The sequence below is a fragment of the Bos indicus genome, chromosome 16 (assembly GCF_029378745.1).
Source record: "Bos indicus isolate NIAB-ARS_2022 breed Sahiwal x Tharparkar chromosome 16, NIAB-ARS_B.indTharparkar_mat_pri_1.0, whole genome shotgun sequence".
In the NCBI taxonomy this organism is placed as follows: domain Eukaryota; kingdom Metazoa; phylum Chordata; class Mammalia; order Artiodactyla; family Bovidae; genus Bos; species Bos indicus.
Window position 1 is genome coordinate 71,741,895 of NC_091775.1, and position 15,052 is coordinate 71,756,946.

The following is a 15,052-nucleotide window of genomic DNA, read 5'->3' on the forward strand; positions in this document are numbered from 1 at the left end:
TTTTCCTTCCTTTCTCCTCCTCCTCCTTCTCTCTCTTAACATTTCCAAGGAGTATTTCCAAAGAGTTTTACCCATGAACTTGGTGCCTTGCTAGGTAGGAGGGGCTGTGAGAGGAGTACCCAAGGCAGAGATTGCATCTTTGGGGACCTTCTGGTGTGTAGTCCAGCTTCTGTGCCATAGACACCCACTTTGGACCACAGGACCAAAGCCTAGGTAGCAGCTTTTTGCACCTAAGAGTGGGGATCCTGGAGCCCCAGGACACCTGAGTCCCCTAAGTCAAGGGATTATCAGGACTCAGGAGACCTGGGACCCAGTCGAAGTTTCCCCTCCAGCCAATGGCGTAACTTAGTGCAAGCCATAAATGCTTCTTCCATGTTCCAGTCTGTAAAATTTATTTCATATTTATTATCAGCTGAAGGAGGAAATGGCAACCTGCTCCAGTATTCTGCCTGGAGAATCCTATGGACAGAGGAGCCTGGTGAGTTACAGTCTATGGGGCAGCAGAGAGTCAGACATGACTGAAGCGACTTAACAAACACTCATTGACTCTTTAATAGTGACTCCCTCCAAACTGATGCGAGAAGTAATGAGATACGGCTTCTCTGGTGACACAGTGGTAAAGAATCCGCTTGCCAATGCAGGAGACACGGGTTTGACCCCTGGGCTAGGAAGATCCCACGTGCGGCAGGACAGCTGAGCCCATGTGCTGCAGCTACTGAAGCCCGGATGCTCTAGAGCCTGTGATTTACAATCACAGAAGGCATCGCAACGAGAAGCCCTTGCACCTCAACTAGAGAACAGCCCCTCTTGCCACCACTAGAGAAAAGCCCGCACAGCAGTGAAGACCCAGCACAGCCAAAAGTAAATAGATAAATATTTTACAAAAGAAGCAGTGAGATAATAGCTGTGAAAGTCATTTGAAAATAATTTTATAAAATAAAATTTAAAAAAAAAGAATTTTAAAAATCGTACTTTTAAAGATTCCTTTGGAGGATTTAGTATAATTTTTTTTAATCATTATGAAAATTTGGGAAATGAGCAACAGAAAAAGATTACCCATCATCTCAGCATTATTAGCATTTTGGTGTGTTTCCCTCTGGTCTTCTTTCTCATGCCTATGATTTTTAAAAACAGAATTGTGATTGGGATTGCAAGCAATGTTGAAATTTGCTCTTTTGCTTATTACTTTGAATTGAATATGGTCTTCATTACCATAATTATTTCTTTTCAAAAGTGTTGTTCATTTTATTGTGAAATGTAGCACACATACAGATGATTATAGAACATGTGTACTCATTTTAATAGTAAAACTTCAAGGACCTATCATTTGAGTAAAGAAGTAGCCCACCAGATCAAGTCCTTAGAAGCCCCATGCCACCATTCCTGATTGCGCCTGCCTCTCTCTACCTCCCAGAGGTCACTGCTGTCTGGTTACCATAATGGTAACTCTTGTTACCATAATTTTTAATGGCCGGTGGTGGTGATATGATTTATTTAGTCATTCCCCTACCTTTAGCAGAGTGCTGCTAGAGTGCTGTACACATTTAGCAGTAGATTTAAATCTTTATTAGGGGGAGAGGTGTCAGATTCCATCATTGTCCAGGTGGCTTGCACGGAGTTAGAGAAGTGCTACACGGGGCGTAGTGGAAGATGGGAGGATCCCGAATGATCGTGATTACCGGTGCGTTTTTCTTGGTTCTTAAGCATCCAAACAAAAAACTCCTGCAGGAACTTATCCCATGAAGCGTCTCCTTTAATCCTTCCACTCACTACTTTGGGCTTCCCAGGTGGTACTTGTGGTAAAGAACCCAGCTGCCAATGCAGGAGATGAAGAGACACAGGTTCAATCCCTGGGTCGGGAAGATCCCCTGGAGGATGGCATGGCAACCCACTCCAGTATTCTTGCCTGGAGAATCCCATGGACAGAGGAGCCCGACAGGCTATGGTCCATGGGGTCGTAAAGAGTCAGACATGACTGAAACGACTTGACATGCACACACGCTCACTTCTTTGCCAGCCTCCTTTATTTTCTGTGTATCCACCTTAAAATAGACAATCGGGTCTGTGGCACGGGTGAGTGACACAGAGGCAGAACAGCTGGAGCAACTGTGCCTTCCGGGCAATTGCTCCCTATGGCACAGATCACACCTCAGCTCTGGTGTAAAATCTATGCCAGCTCAGCAGCATGGGAAACATGGGTGATGCCAGGTAGGCAGCCACTGGAGCAGGTCCCTGGAGTCTGGTGACACTGATTTTCCAAACTACAAAACACCAGTGCCAAAAAGACCTTGGAAATCATCTGCTTGCATCAAACTGGGCATGATTCGTGGCTTCACTTTTGGACGCCAGAGCCAGGCAGTAGATAGAGGGCATCTTGCTGGAGGGCATCTGTCTTAATTAATATGTGCCTTAAATATTCTTTTATATGAGACAAATGTGGGTATGTTGAATTTAAATATGTCACAGAAGAATTTTTAAGGAAAGGAAAAAGACATCAAATACATTTTGGGCTTGGGATGGGTTACCAAAAATTAAACTCCTAGGACCCTGGCGGGGATTTGTTCCCTCTCTTCAGTTCAGTTCAGTTCAGTCACTCAGTCGTGTCCGACTCTTTGAGACCGCATGAATCGAAGCACGCCAGGTCCCCCTGTCCATCACCAACCCCCGGAGTTTACTCAAATTTATCTCCATCGAGTCGGTGATGCCATCCAGCCATCTCATCCTCTGTCATCCCCTTTCTCCTCCTGCCCCGAATCCCTCCCTGCATCAGGGTCTTTTCCAATGAGTCAACTCTTCCCATGAGGTGGCATAAGTATTGGAGTTTCAGCTTTAGCATCAGTCCTTCCAGTGAACACCCAGGACTGGTCTCCTTTAGGATGGACTGGTTGGATCTCCTTGCAGTCCAAGGGACTCTCAAGAGTCTTCTCCAACACCACAGTTCAAAAGCATCAATTCTTCGGCGCTCAGCCTTCTTCACAGTTCAACTCTCACACATGACCACTGGAAAAACCATAGCCTTGACTAGACGGACCTTTGTTGGCAAAATAATGTCTCTGCTTTTGAATATGCTATCTAGGTTGGTCATAACTTTCCTTCCAAGGAGTAAGCGTCTTTTAATTTCATGGCTGCAGTCACCATCTGCAGTGATTTTGAAGCCCCCCAAAATAAAATCAGCCACTGTTTCCACTGTTTCCCCATCTATTTCCCATGAAATGATGGGACCAGATGCCATGATCTTCGTTTTCTGAATGTTGAGCTTTAAGCCAACTTTTTCACTCTCCTCTTTCACTTTCATCAAGAGGCTTTTTAGTTCCTCTTCACTTTCTGTCATAAGGGTGGTGTCATCTGCATATCTGCTGCTGCTGCTAAGTCGCTTCAGTCATGTCGGACTCTGTGCACCCCCATAGATGGCAGCCCACAAGGCTCCCAAGTCCCTGGGATTCTCCAGGCAAGAACACTGGAGTGGGTTGCCATTTCCTTCTCCAATGCATGAAAGTGAAAATTGAAAGGGAAGTCGCTCAGTCGTGTCCAACTCTTAGCGACCCCATGGACTGCAGCCCACCAGGCTCCTCCATCCATGGGATTTTCCAGGCAAGAGTACTGGAGTGGGTTGCCGTTGCCTTCTCCCATCTGCATATCTGAGGTTATTGATATTTCTCCCAGCAATCTTGATTCCAGCTTGTGCTTCTTCCAGCCCAGCGTTTCTCATGATGTACTCTGCATAGAAGTTAAATAAGCAGGATAACAATATACAGCCTTGACGGACTCCTTTTCATATTTGGAACCAGGCTGTTGTTCCATGTCCACTTCTAACTGTTGCTTCCTGACCTGAAGGAAGGTTTCTCAAGAGGCAGGTCAGGTGGTCTGGTATTCCCATCTCTTGAAGAATTTTCCACAGTTATTGTGATCCACACAGTCAAAGGCTTTGGCATAGTCAATAAAGCAGAAATACATGTTTTTCTGGAACTCTCTTGCTATTTCCATGATCCAGCGGATGTTGGCAATTTGATCTCTGGTTCCTCTGCCTTTTCTAAAACCAGCTTGAACATCTGGAAGTTCACGGTTCACGTACTGCTGAAGCCTGGCTTGGAGAATTTTAAGCATTACTAGCGTGTGAGATGAGTGCAATTGTGCGGTAGTTTGAGCATTCTTTGTGGCCCACTGGAGAAGGGAATGGCAAACCACTTCAGTACTCTTGCCTTGAGAACCACATGAACAGTATGAAAAGTTCCCTCTCTTAAGTGCCTTTAAATATAAAGTAATATGAGCAAAGGCTGTTGTGTAGCACTCACAGTGTTCCAGACTATGGGCTAAGCCCTTTACATGCAGTTAGTGACTGTCATCCTCATAACAGCCCTACTAGGTAATTACTGTGGACATCTCTGTTTTGTAGATGAGGAAACTGAAGCAGAGAGAGAGTAAATAATTGACAGAGGTTGCACAGCTATTGAGTGGTAGAACAGGATTTGAGCTCAAGTAGGCTGGCTCCCAAGTGGGCTTCCCTTATGGCTCAGCTGGTAAAGAATCTGCCCACAATGCGGGAGACCTGGGTTCGATCCCTGGGTTGGGAAGATCCCCCGGAGAAGGGAAAGGCTCCTCACTCACTCCAGTATTCTGGTGTGGAGAATTCGGTGGACTGTATAATCCATGGGTCGCAAAGAGTCGGACATGACTGAGCGACTTTCACCTAAACTTAGGCTGGCTCCCAAGTCAGGGTGCTTGACCGTGACACCTACTGCCTCTCAGCAAATGCTCACAGGAACACTTGGGGAGCTCTGACAAGGTTCAGTGTCCTGATTGGATGCAGTGGGATGTTGGACTCACAGAGGAAAAGTGGCTCTTGTACAAACCATAAATTGTTTTTATTTTATTGAAATATAGTTGATTTACGGTGTTTGAGTATCTGCTGTTGTGATCCAGTTATGTATATTCTTTTTCATATTCTTTTCCATTAGGGTTTATCACGGGACACTGAACGTAGTTCCCCGTGCTACACGGTGAAGTGAAAGTGAAAGTCCCTCAGTCGTGTCTGACTCTGTGACCCCGTGGACTTTACAGTCCACGGGATTCTCCAGGCCAGAGCACTGGAGCTGGGAGCCGTTCCCTTCTCCAGGGGATCTTCCCAACCAGGGATCGAACCTTGGTCTCCCACACTGCAGGCAGATTCTTTCACCAGCTGAGCCATCATACGGTGGGACCTTGTTTATCCACCCTATATATGATAGCTTGACTCTGCTCATCCCAAACGCCTCATCCTTCCCCCCTGCCCTTGGCAACCACAAGTCCATTCTCTGTGTCTGTGAGTCTGTTTCTGTTCCATAGACATGTTCATTTGTGTCGTATTTTAGATTCCACATATAAGTGATATCACATGACATTTGTCTTCCTCTGAATTATTTCACTTAGTGTGCAGAATCATAAATTCTTACATTGAAAGGAAGCTTAACAGAAGACTTCTGAGCTACCTGCTTGCCCTGTGCCCCAGAAGATGCTCCATTTGCTAAGATGGGGTCAAGATAAAGAACAGAGGGGTGGGCAACCTTTTGGGGGCGTCCTGACTGACCACGTGCAACATCCCTGGAGCTGAAAGGTGAGTGGCAGAGGGGTGGGAGGCAGGGGTGGTGGAGAGAACCTTGGACCTACACTGCTGTCCTTCCCTTGCCTTCCTCTTGAAGCCTATACATCATAAAGAACCCTGATACATCAGAAATGTCTAGAGCCCGATGAAAAACGCCATCTGTCAGGTCGACTTACTGACTGATTTTTAAAAGAAATAAAAAAATCAATGGGAGGCTAGGTCATATTTAGCGATTACTATATACTGAGCACACGCTACACGCCAGACACAATGGTAAGCACTTTAAAAAGTATCCAGTATCTTATTTTCATCCTTGTACTAACCCCGTGAGGCAGGTATTATTATTTCAGCTTTATCGATGAGGAAACCAAAGCTCAGAAAGGTTGAATCTTAGGCACTTGACTCAAACACGGGTCTAATTCCATTCAAAACTTCTATTAAGTTCCACTACCCCCCAAATCTTAGAGAGTTTTAAAATGTGCTCATTTTCCTTTAGACTTGCCTCTCTTGTTGAAAAGCCTCCCCCCACCCCCCCACCCTCCCAAGTCTTGTTGAATGCCTGGAACATTCTAGTGTGGACCTTACCATACTCCTAAAGTCTCAAAAGTCTCCCATGTGACAAATTCCAGATCCCTGTGCCCTCGTGATACTATCCTGTCTGCCAAATTTGCAATTATTCCATAATTTGCTTTAACCACAAATATAAGCCCGGCTATTGACTGAGTAAACTGAGTAGGGCTTTTCGGACTTTTGTTCAGTTTCCCAAAATATGATGAACTGAAATCATCTGATGATGAACTTGTACTTGAAACTGGAGTGGCTGAGGGTGGAGTGAGTCACTCCGGTGAGTTGTATACCTACCAGTCAATCCTTCAGATTCTGTGCTATTGCCAGATCATGTGCTTGGCAGTATGTTTAGACATCTCGGGATTACAAGGGCAATGCCAGAGTATCCTTTGCCCTTGAAGAGTTTAAAATCTTGTTTAGGTGGCAAATGAAGATGCCTGAAACTGTATCCAGCACATAGCGGTTGTTTATTTCAGCAGACGTTTAATGGATACTTAACGATGTGCTGGGTGGTTATGATGAGAGCTGCAGATACACGGTGCTGCTGCCCTCTGTGGAAGATGCTCACAGCTCACGGAGAGACAGACTTTGACAACAGGTAAAGCTGATGTCATAAGGGCTAAAGTGGGGCAGGAAAGCTCTGCCTGGCAGAGCTGGCAGAGGCTGATAGACAAAGTGACTTTTGAGCTCAAATGTTGAAGCTGAGCATTTTCTGGACAGGGGAGGAGGGGAGCATTCCAGGCATAGAGAGAAGCAGAGGCAGAGGCAGTGGGTGCCAGGGAGTCAGAGACAGCACCCTGCTCACCTGTCTATTCATCCCCAGCTCCTTGCACTGTTGCAGACACGGACTTGGCACACAGGAGATGTGCATGCCGTGAGTGAGAACTCAGAATTGTGAAAGCCCACAGCAGGTCTGGAGAATGGTGAAGCAGCTGTTGAGCAGGCATGTGCGCGGAGGGGAAGGGGATTGGGAGCTAGTGCGGGGGGGACAGACTGTGACCGGCCTTGAACGTTGTAATAATCAGTTCGGATTGTGTCCCAGGACAAAGGGGGAGAGGTGGGTCACAGGGTTTTTCGGCAGTGGATGGACATGGCAAATGCTGTTTAGGAGAACTGCTGGTACAGGACCAAGGGGGGACTGGATGGGAGAGGAGGCTGCAGGCGGAGGCGTCAGAAAGCCGCAACTGGTCAGGATGGAAGGCCAGACGAACCGAGGAGATGGTGGTACCCCACTCTTGTGTGTTGTTCATCCAAAATAAAAATTATCCACAAACCATAATGCTCTTATGTGGACTGAAAGTGGAGTCACTGCTTGTCCCCTCTTTCCACTGCGAAGTTGAAGTTCCTTCATTCATGTGGAACTTATTCCATTTGGAGGGCTGCCCCTCACTTGCATGTGTCCGACTCTTTGCAACCCCGTGGACTACATGTAGCTGCCAGGCTCCTCTGTCCAGGGGATTCTCCAGGCAAAAATACTGGAGGGAGTTGCCATTTCCTTCTCCAGGGGATCTTCCCCACCCAGGGACTGAACCTAGGTCTCTTACCTCACTTATATAAATATAGTGGTATAAATTCTGAATTTTTTAAACTGTTCTTCAATTCTCTGATCTTAAGCTCTATGTTTACAGTCAATGACGATGATGATGACCACGATGAGGATGTGACACTTTAAAAGCCCCTTTTCTCTTAATGTCATTTTCTGTTGACCAAGGAGTCTACAGAAGAGATACCTACCTGTTGCATAAAAGTTAATCATCAAGGAAGCCTCATGTTATCTCTGCCAGCCTGGGACACACCCCCTGCCCAGACAGACTATCTCTTTCCCTCAATTTCTAGCTCATAGTCTTGGCCTCCGTTTTCTGATCTGAAAACTTGCCACATAAGATTACTGTGGGCAATAAATTCATTGACTTATTCATCAAATATTTCTTAAATGCCTGCTTCATACCATATATTGTTCAAGGTGCTAGGAAAAGAAAGAACAAGGCAGACAAAGGCACCACATTTGGCACTTAGCAGATACCTGAACATTGATTTATCTTCTTACATTTAATTTAAAATAAAGCTGGTGTGGAACTCAAAAGGATTCTCAATTCAGAAGAACCAATGTTGTCTCCATCACACTTTTTTTTTAAAAAGAATTAGGCAACAAAATACTGACCTTTACCAGCTCATTGTCTATGTGCTGGAAGGAAGCCAACACCTTTTTTTCCCCTTTCATTTTGGCCTCGAAAGGGGAGAGGCTGGGCGAATGGGGACCATGTACTTTCACTCTTCCATAAAAAGCTTTAGTTTTAATTTTCACATTCCCCACAGCGCACCTCTGCTTTGGCTCTGCTACATGTCCTGACATGTAGAACTAAGGGAAACACGAAATGAAAATGAAACAGTGTTCTACCTGAGTCACTGTCTGTGTTTCTCCTTTATCACCAAAGCAATGCACTCCCACGCAATTGAGACGGGTTCTATTTAGATTTAAAAACGTCATCTTTGTAATTAAAGCACACTATTATTGCTATAAAGTAAACAATTGGAAAACACGTTCTTAGAAACATCTCTCTGATTCATAAATACTTGGATCGTGAAGTCACAGAGGTGGAATGCTAACCTTGCTAACACGCTGATGATAAGGATCAGTAGATTGCTAATATTACACAGTGAAAAGTTAGCTTTAGTCTGGAGCAGAAGAAAAAGGTGGAAAATTGGGCAGTTATTTTGTAAGGATCATTTGGAATACTATAGGTTTTAAAAATACATTTTCTCTGAGGTTGCAATTCACTTGGCTTGTATCTGCCAACCTCCTGACTTGCCACTCCAGGTCCTTCTCGGCCCCTCTTTCCAGCTCAGCTGGGGTCACTCCCACCAGCACTATCCGTCCCAACCACTTGAGGGGCTAGGAGTTTCAGCTTTTCACTGAGCCTTTCACATCACTATGCTGTTGCCTATGCTGACCCTTCTGCCTGGAATTTCCTCCTTTTCCCCACAACCCAGACCTCTCTGCCTGGAAAATTGCTATTGTGTTTTATCTTTCAAAATCCAGTTCCAAAGTCACTTTCTCATGTATACATTTTTAGTCCCAACCAGGATGAGCTATGAATTTGTAATGTAAATGAAAGCATGAATCTCCTTGTTCAAAAATGATTAAGAATTTCAAACTGTGACAGCGGAGCTTTAAACGTGGGACCTTTAAAGAGTGGGATGGCAGATCACATATTCACGGAGCCAGCCCTGGTAACATTTATTCTGTGTTCCCATAATTCGTAGTCGATATTGTTGTTTCTTGGCCATTCAACATCCATCCACCCCAATTTAGGTTTCCCAGTTTTCCTCTGGGAAAGCCACGCCCCTTGCCAGGGACCACGGTGATTGGTCCAGGAACCTGCTCAGGACCCAATCAGAGCTAAGGAGCTGTTGGGAACGGTTGACTGAGGCAACTCACTCCCTTTCCTGCCAGACTTGAATGTGTCAGTGACGGGCGTGGGGGACTGCTGTGAGCCAGAGGTTGCTGGGGTTGTCACATGGAGCAGGAGATAGAGAATGTGAGAGGCTCTGCAGCTAGGTGGGCCTCCAGTCACAGGTACCGAGCACTTTTCAGTTATCTGAGCCAGTAAATCCCTCCTTTTTGCGTAAGCTATTTGGAATTGGGTTTTCTGACACCTGCAAACAAGAATCCCAGGGAAACACATCTATTTGGTTCTTATACATTTTTGTATGTATTCCCTCACTGTTTATGAGTTCCTTGGGAGCAAGAAGCTCGTTTGTTTCATCTTACCATCTCTGGATGCTTGGGATAGTATTGAAATATCCTTTCAACTTGAAAACAAATAGAACGATTGTCATAGTGGATGGAGAAACCACAGTTGGTCGTCTCATCTTTATTACTCTGATTTTTGTTGTGAAATCTAAGTGAAGTGAAAGTTGCTTGGTCATGTCTGACTCTTTTCGACTCCATGGACCATACAGTCCAAGGAATTTTCCAGGCCAGAATACTGGAGTGGGTAGCCATTCCCTTGTCCAGGGGATCTTCCCAACCCAGGGATCGAACCCAGGTCTCCTGCATTGTAGGCCAATTCTTCACCAGCTGAGCCACAAGGGAAGCCCAAGAATACTGGAGTGGGTAGCCTATCCCTTCTCCAGGGGATCTTCCCCACCCAGAAATTGAACCGGGGTCTCCTGCATTGCAGGCAGATTCTTTACCAACTGAGCCATCAGGGAAGCCTATGTCTGTGGCGCTGCCATACTTCCACTTAGTTTAGTGCATGCCGAGTCCAGATGACCCAGTGATAAGCTGATGGGTTAATTCTGCTCACAGGTGCCAACAACACTGTCTTCTCTCTCCTCAGGTGGGGGCCTGTGAAGGACCTACACCCATTAGCCCCTGTGTGTCCCATACAGCCCTGGGAAGGGATCTGGGCAGGGAGAGTTATCTCTGTTGTACAGACTAGAAGTTGAAGGAAGAGTCTGGGCAATTTTGTCAAAATCTAGAGCATTGCTGTCCAATACGATAGCCGCCTGCTGCAGGTGGCTATTGACCACTAATTCAAATAAAGATGTGCTGAAAGTGTAAAATGCACACTGGGTTTTGAGGACTTAGGACAAAAAAAAAAAAAGAATATAGAACACCACATTAATTTTTACGTGAATTGCACGTCAAAATGATACTTGAAATACATTGAGTGAAATAAGATGCATTGTTGAAATGAATGTCACTCATGTAATTTTACTTTTATTAATGTGGCTACTAAAAAATTAAAAATCATCTATGTGGCTCACATTCATAGTTAGTATTTTATTTCTTTTGGATAGCTGATCTAGAGCTAGCATCCTGGCTCCTGCTCTGTTTCTGTCTATAGACTCAAGCTCTCCTCTTCCTCTGGCCACCCTCATCTGAGGCTAATCTGCCCCACTGTCTCTGCTCTGCCTTCTCCCTCCTTGATCTTCCATCCTTCCTCCCTAATGAGACAGAATGTGTAAGAGGCAGACTGACTTTTAAGCCTAATGCTTGTTGCTTTCTACTAATTTTTAAGGGCACAGAATAAGCACTACATCAACTTTGAAAAGTTATCAAGGTTTGTTTTGTTTTGTTTTTTAGTTTAAGAATATTCTCTGGATATTTACTTTGAAAAAATAACTTAACCTGTATTTAATTTTAAAAGAAAAATAACAAATGCAAGCTGGGAAGTTACAATATAACATATTCTAATCCTTGCCATTCTTTCCTTAAATTCGTGAAGCATGTGGATGCTTCATGTACCTGGGATGGGTCTTAGCCCGGGGCATCATTTCCCCGGCTCCCGTCTGCAAGGTCTGCTGGCCACCTGCTCTTCAGTGCCACTGAGCCCTAAACTAGAGGAAACAGAATTCAACTCCGGGAAGAGGGCTAGAATAGACAGAAGGAACATTTACTCTCCTGAGAGCTTAGCCATTAGAACAGGCTATCAAGACGGTTGAGAGAGGACTTCTTCAGGTAGGTCTGTGTGGCTCTGAGTGGGTACCCGTTTGGAGACAACTCAAGGACTAACGGGAAATAGAGAGCTTCTTGGGTGTAATCGGAGAGCTCAAGAGTTCCAGGAGTGGCTATTTGGTATCATAGAGTGAGCAGGACTCTGGGGAGCTTTCAGAATCTACGGAACAAGTAAACGACAGCTCTAGGCTGAGCCTGGTGACTAAAACCACATACTTGGAGAGACATAAATACTCATGCTTAAGATCACTTACAAACACTTGAGAACATTAACTTTTTTGAGTGGGAAACGCTAATTTTTAAATATCATAATATAAATGAGTGGGTCAGGCTGGCAGCACCTGAACCCACTGATTTTAGGGGTATCCCTAGAAGTGGGACTGACAGACACCATGGACCTCTTGCTGTGATGTACTAGGAAACAAACACCACATCAAGGGAACTGAACAGGAATCTAATAATACCCTAGATCTGACCACTGGTTTTCAGGATAGGGGACAGAGGAAATGATTAAATGATGCTATGAGGATGCAATCGGCAAAATTCAGAATGGAGGAAATTCTATGAGTCAAATGACCTTGTTTCTTCAACAAATAAATAGCATGAAAAAAAAAAAAAAGGAGGAGTTATCATAGGTTAAAAGAGACTGAAAAGACTTACCAGCAACACATCGACTTTTGACACCTGATTCAAACTGTAAATAACAGTTCAAGCGATAATTTTGGAACCAGGAACATAGCACAGCCTAGCTCATCAGATGACTGTTAAAATCAGTGTTCATTTTGTTAGGTATGTTGTGATTATTATTTTAAAAGTCCTGGTCAGCCTGAAAAAGTAATGAAATTCTGATATGCGTTACAGCATGGATGAACCCTGAAAACATTATGCTAAGTGAAATGAGCCAGACACAAAAGGATGAATATTGTTTGACTTCAATCATATGAGCTGTGTAGAATGGGTAAATTCACAGGGACAAAAAGTAGAACAGAAGTTACCGGCGGCTCTGGAGAAGGGAGACTGAGCTGTTGTTTAATGGATGTGAGATTTCAGTGTAGGACGATACTGTTCTGCAGATGGATGGTGGTGATGTTTCCACAGCAATGTGAATGCCAGCGGATTGTGTGCTTAAAATGGATAAAATGGCCAAGTTATGTTTGTGTACTTTACCACATTTTTTAAAAAGTACTTATTTATTAAAGATATATACCCTGAGGGATTTCCTTAGTGGTCTAATGTTCAAGACCCAGTGCTTCTGCTGCAGGGGGCGTGGGTTCGATCCCTGGTCGGGGAACCAAGATCCCACATGCCATGTAGCATGGCTAAAAGATTAAAAAAAAAAAGATATACCCTGAGATACCCATGATTTGCTTTAAGATGCTCCTACTCTCCCTTCCCCTCCCCCATTAAAAACATGTGGAAGGACAGATAAATAAAACTGGCAAAATATTAATCGTTGTTAAGGCTGGGTAATGGGATGTATGAGGATCTGTAAGTACATGTTTGAAAAAAATCCCACCATTAAAATTTTTAAAAAATGTCTAGCTCTCAAGAGTAAAAGCATACCGTGCAAATCTGTCAGCAAATGTAACTGGGCCCAGCTTGATTGGAAAGGCCCCACCATGGACCGGGAGCAGGGCTGTGGAGACCCTCTTCTGCCGAACCTCCTGTGATGCTCCGTAGGCCATCAGTGTCTAAGGAATGCTGGCTTTTTCAAGGCTGCGTCCCTCAGTGACAGTGTTTTCCTGACCTCTGCCCTTGGGGGAACACCTAATACCTTTCTCAACCAGACTGATGAGCTTCTAGATTATATTTTTTCCACAAGCATAAGCCAAGATATTTCTTTAGACTTTTCCTTGCCACAGTGGCCTGGTGATAATTGCTGAGTATAAAGAACCTCTATTGAGCAACAGGATGATACCAGCTGTTAAAAACACTTGGGAGGAGCCCTTGTTGCCTAAGGTCCCTCAAGAGGCTTCACGGGAGAGGTTGCCTTAAAGAAAGTGAGTCTTGTAGACATACCCTTAAGACAATGGAGAAAGGCACTGCTGATAGAGGAATCAGGATCTACCAAGGCCTGGGGCCCAAAGGAGAATGTCTCCAGGTGCAGGGACCCAGGAGGGAAGAAGAGGCTGGAAAAGCTAGCTGGCATCAGGTGGTGGATGCTTTGATATGTCTTGCTAGGAATTTCATCCTTTCAATAAACTGAGCCTACTAAGGGGCACATTCTTCGCAAAGACGAGCAGTGCCCCCTTTCCTCCTAAGAAGTTTGATTGAGAAGAAAGATGATGAAGGGAAGTGATCACCCACTGTACAATCTGGGACACCTGGCTGTAGGGTCCAGAGTGATATGTTGCACATTGATTCTCTAATTCTCCTTCACCCAGCTTTGCAGGTATGGAATGGGACCAGGGCAAGTAAGAGACACCTGCTTAGGAACTAAAAGAGGATTCCAGACTATAAATAGAGCTTGATACAAAGAACCAGGTTCATAATAAAGAGAAGTTTCTCACTCTGTGCAGCCTCTCCTCCTTATGTAAGTGGTTAGCTCTTGTAGCCAGAAGTAAGAGCAATGAAAATCATTATCCTGCTCCCTGAATGTTGCCTGTAGCCAATGGCAACTTCCTAATCTCAACAAGAGACCCATTAAGCTTATATTACCATTTAAAGAAGTGCCTGGAAAGTGTGTGGTTTTTGAAGGAATAGTGACACATGACCATTGCAGAATAAACATTTGTAATTTGGGCTCCTGTATTCACACTGAACTTAACTTTTAAAAATGTGTGCTTCTTCCATTAAAAAGAATGAAATAATGCCATTTGCAGCAACATGGATGGAAAACCATGCTGTCATACTGAATGAAGTAAGTGAGACAGAGAAGAAGAAAGAGCACATGACATCCCTTATAGGTGGAATCTAAAAAGAAATGATACAGATGAACTTACAAAACAGAAACAGACTCACAGACTTAGAGAAGGAACTTATGGTTGCCTGAAGGGGAAGGATGGAGGGAAGAGACAGGGAGTTTGGGATGGATATGTACACACTGCTGTATTTAAAATAGATAACCATCGAGAACTTACTGTACAGCACATGGAACTCTGCTAGATATTATGTGGTAGCCTGGATGGGAGGGGAGTTTGGGGAGAATCAGTTCAGTTCAGTTCAGTCGCTCAGTCGTGTCCAGCTCTTTGCAACCCCATGAATCCCAGCACGTCAGGCCTCCCTGTCCATCACCAACTCCCGGAATTCACTCAAACTCACATCCATCAAATCGGTGATGCCATCCAGCCATCTCGTCCTCTGTTGTCCCCTTCTCCTCCTGCCCCCAATCCCTCCCAGCATCAGAGTCTTTTCCAATGAGTCAACTCTTCGCATGAGGTGGCCAAACTACTGGAGTTTCAGCTTCAGCATCATTCCTTCCAAAGAACACTCAGGACTGATCT

The 15,052-nt window shown here is 44.6% G+C and overlaps 1 protein-coding gene and 1 long non-coding RNA gene across 2 annotated transcripts in view; one reads left to right on the top strand and one right to left on the bottom strand.

The window, feature by feature from the left end:
* The window catches only part of ATF3 (activating transcription factor 3), a 55,138-nt gene that overhangs the window by 17,258 nt on the left and 22,828 nt on the right, over window positions 1–15,052 (bottom strand). The window lies entirely within an intron of this gene.
* LOC109570411 (uncharacterized) lies at window positions 4,517–8,443 on the top strand. The gene is made up of 3 exons (XR_002182470.2): window positions 4,517–5,590; window positions 6,625–6,743; window positions 6,969–8,443. It is a non-coding gene; the product is annotated as an uncharacterized lncRNA (long non-coding RNA).